Here is a 4101-nt window from a genome sequence, read left to right on the forward strand (position 1 = left end):
AACAAGAATACATAAAACGCTGGCTGAGAAACTTAAGGAAATACTAGCAGAGCCAGAGACAATGCCTGAATGGTTTACGGAAGAGAAAACTATCCTAATTCCTCAATCCACTGAAACAGAAAGCCCAGAAAATTACTGCCCGATAACTTGTCTCCCTACAATTTACATAGCCTTTACTGCAATAATACTGCAGAGAATGGGCAAAACACATCTGGAAGAAAACAACCTGTTTCCAGAAGAGCAGAAGAGATGTTGCAAGGTCTAATACGGCAGTAAAGATCAGCAACTGATCAATAAAGTCATAACTGAAGACAACCGCAGAAAGAAGAGGGATCCAAGTATGGCTTGGATCGGTTATCGAAAGGTTTTTGATAATATTCCCCACACATGGATCCTAGAAGCACTAGCCATGAACAAGGTAGCACCAATAATCATAAAATATATAATATATTCCATTAATGAATGGCAGACAGTGCTACAGCTCCAGACAAAAGAGGGACTCATAAAAACCAAAGCCATCCCCATTAGAATAGGAATATTCCAGGGAGAGACGCCTTCTCCGCTCCTTTACTGCTTGGCACTGACACCTTTATCTTACATACTAAACGGAGCTGGATGTGGATACAACTATTACGGCAAAACAATCAATAAATCTCTTGTATATGGATGGTCTAAAACTGTACGCTACAAATGATAAACTCTTGGAAACTTTACTACAGACAGTACGTGGATTTACCATAGAAATAAACACGAAATTAGGCTCAGAAAAATGTACCAAAGCAACCTTGAAAAGAGGAAAACTAGTCAAGAGTAACAACATCATACTAGATAAAGCAAATGAAATAAGACAATTAGACCAAAGCCAGACATGCGAATACTTAAGAATCAATGAACTAGATACTGTACAACATACACAAATGATAGAGAAGATAAGAAAGGAATGCTATAGACGAGTTCGATTAATACTGAAAACAGAGCTCAATGCGAAAAACAAGATAATAGGTATCAATATTCTAGTCAGCTCAGTTGTAAGTTACAGCTACAATATTCTTAACTGGACTCTAAATGAACAAATCAAAATAGACAGGTAACCAAGAAAAATGACAGGATTTAGGATGCACCACCCAAAATCTGACATAGAACGGATATATATACAACTTATCGAAGGTGGTAGAGGCCTTATACATCTAGAAACTATTACGAAATAGCCACCATAGGACTACAGAAATACCTACTTCAGAAGCAAGGAAAACTAATACAAATAGCCACAAAAAACGAACAAAACAAAAATTTGTTTTCTGTCTTTAAGGAAGCTGACAAATACAAAAAATAAGTCATAGTACCTAACAACTATGAAGAAAAAGAAGAAACGACAAAAGGTACACAACAACTGAAATCCAAACTAAAACTGACACAGCAACAAACCATGATAGAAAAGCCCTTACATGGCAAATATTGGGTTAAGTTAAATAAAAAAGAAATAGACAATGCAAAATCGCAACAATGGCTGAGAAGCTCAGGACTCAAAGCAGAGAAACTTCTAGTTGACAATAACAGTTCTCTGGATCAACTTTCATTTTGTTTTAACATTTCACGAAAGATGACACCCATCATATCCCACTAAGAACAGAGCGTAACATTTTTCCAGGTGTAGTCTTGATTGAGGATGGATTCTCCTTTTACATTGGTTGCTAACCATTCTCGTTTACGTTAGATTTGATTAATGAGAGCCCATCTTTCATAACTTGTGATGATTCTACTCAGGAAAGGTTCCGTAGCAAGTCTATATTACTCTTCATTGACGAGCAGAAGGCAACATTTTGATTAAGCTGAAAAGCAGTCAAATAATGCAAGACCCACTTTTCTTAATTTATGGAGGTTTTTATGATCGAAGTATGACTTGAATTGTTTTGCTTTTGATTTTCCTCAACGACGGTTTCCAGAAGCTCAATGTTTATAAAACCTGGTCGTCTAAATCAAGGAGAAAAAATTCCCGAGCTAAAAACTGGCATATTTGGAGTCTAAAAGTTTCATTTCCATAGATAGAACAATTCTGTAACTGAACTTACATATATTTTGAATTCATACACCAAGCAGTGATTTTTGTGGGTCTGATCAAAAATCATTTTAAAAGGGTATAATTGATACGCCTTGAACCACTATGCTAAGAAAGTAATCTGCAAAAAACGAGGAAAAAAAAACACGTTAGAATATAAAAATTAATGTTAATTTCATCGTGTGGAAAAGTACCCATCGTGTGGAAAAGTAGTGATGCCAACATGCGATGTCACTGTTACTCAGAGTTTCACGTTCCCGTTCGTCGGACAGGAACGTGAAACAGTTTTTGTGATATCTTTGCTGCTTTTTAATAAAGTATATTATTCTACCTCCAGTATTCGAATACTATTTTTTTCACCTTGTTTCGCAGTTATGTGCTTACTCTGATATATATATATATATATATATATATATATATATATATATATATAATGAGGGAGGGAAACAGAAAATGAAGTTCATGAGAATCTTTATTCATCGCAAGGATCGTTTCGACCCACTTTGCATTGGTCCCTTGCGGGTGGAATACTGTACAAATGGTTGTGTTGCACCCTTCGGTGCAGATGCATCTCATCAGGGGTATAGTTTTAAAAAAGATACCTCACTAAATATTCTCAGTTTCGCTCGGCGTGTTGTTATCAGTAAGTTGTTGGCTATAACGGTAGCTTTCAAGCATGTCTTTAAAAAAGTAGTTGGAAAGCCATCAAGACCCTTGTCGAGTTTAAGTTCATCCCATAAATGGCCAATATTATATCCTCTTCTTTTGTGCCGATGTAATCAATGGATGCCTCTTCCATGAGTGGATCTGTGGTGTTAAAGAACTCATCGAGCTTATTTATTTGACTATCTCTTAGTGGAGAAGTGAAAAGACTTCGGAATTGATAATTTAGTATGTGTGTATACATACATACATACATACATATACACATATACATACATACATACACGCATATACATACATACATACATACATACATATACACACGCACATACATACATACATACATACATACATACATACATACATACATACATACATACATGCATACATACATACATAAATACATCCATACATACACACATGCAAATGTTTTTAATTTACTTTTTTAATCCAAAACCATACAAGTTATGAAAAAATAATAATACAGGTCGAGGGTTAGCTCTTTTAACCGATGTGTCACTACTTCAAGGTTAGGTCTTCTTTAGGAAATCTTCGAAGTAAAGGTGTTGTTAGCTGACCTCTCTGTTCTGTAAAGTCAGTGAACAACACTTTTTCTCCGAAGATTTTCTGAAGACAGTATCCTAATCGTGAAATATTGAAATACCAGGTAAAAGTATTAACCATCGACTTGGATTATTATTATTATTTTTATGACTTGCATTATTTTAGCTCTAAAAAATTAAAACTTTTATATATGTAGTTTCTAATGCTCCATAAAAACTATATTAATCGTATACATATATTTAAGGATATGTATGTGTGTGTGTATTATATATGTGAATGTTTGCATGTATGTACATATGCATGAATGTATGTATGTGCATATATTCTATGTGAAGATATGTTATGCATAGCAAAATATCCGGCGAAACGGCAGAGGAAAGCTAGATGTACTCGTGTGTATAACCTAAGAATTCAGTAGCACGTGTCTGGCGGACGGAAAAGAGATTTAATAAACAACCGCAGGGATAAGATCAACAACAGCCAACACTACCCCCACCACTGCCATTGCCACCACCGCCAGCACCACCACCAACAACAACCACAACAAAACTAGAACTATTCTAGCCATTGAAGAATAGCCAGGTGTAACAGTCAAATCTCCCTCGAATTATCACCTAACGTCTTAAATAACGAAAATGCATATTAGATTGTGTTGTCTTACATAACTCCTAAAAAGACTGTAGGATCACGGCTGGAATGCATTTTGATTATTGGCGCTCTCGATCAGAATTGACCTATGGGTAAAACAACAACAATCACCATTACAACACAAACACACCACAACAGCTGTAGTAGCAGCCGTAATAATGATAGGTGAG

At 35.6% G+C, this 4101-nt stretch overlaps 1 protein-coding gene across 1 annotated transcript in view; it reads left to right on the forward strand.

The window, feature by feature from the left end:
* Positions 1–3738: 3738 nt before the first annotated feature.
* Positions 3739–4101, forward strand: part of LOC106874787 (UPAR/Ly6 domain-containing protein qvr) — a 203607-nt gene continuing 203244 nt past the window's right edge. Inside the window, exon 1 of the mRNA XM_014922641.3 lies at positions 3739–4096. The gene's annotated coding sequence lies outside the window, so the exon portion shown is untranslated. The remainder of the gene's footprint in view (positions 4097–4101) is intronic.

The sequence above is a fragment of the Octopus bimaculoides genome, chromosome 6 (genome assembly GCF_046866305.1).
Source record: "Octopus bimaculoides isolate indiv1 chromosome 6, ASM4686630v1, whole genome shotgun sequence".
In the NCBI taxonomy this organism is placed as follows: Eukaryota; Metazoa; Mollusca; class Cephalopoda; order Octopoda; family Octopodidae; genus Octopus; species Octopus bimaculoides.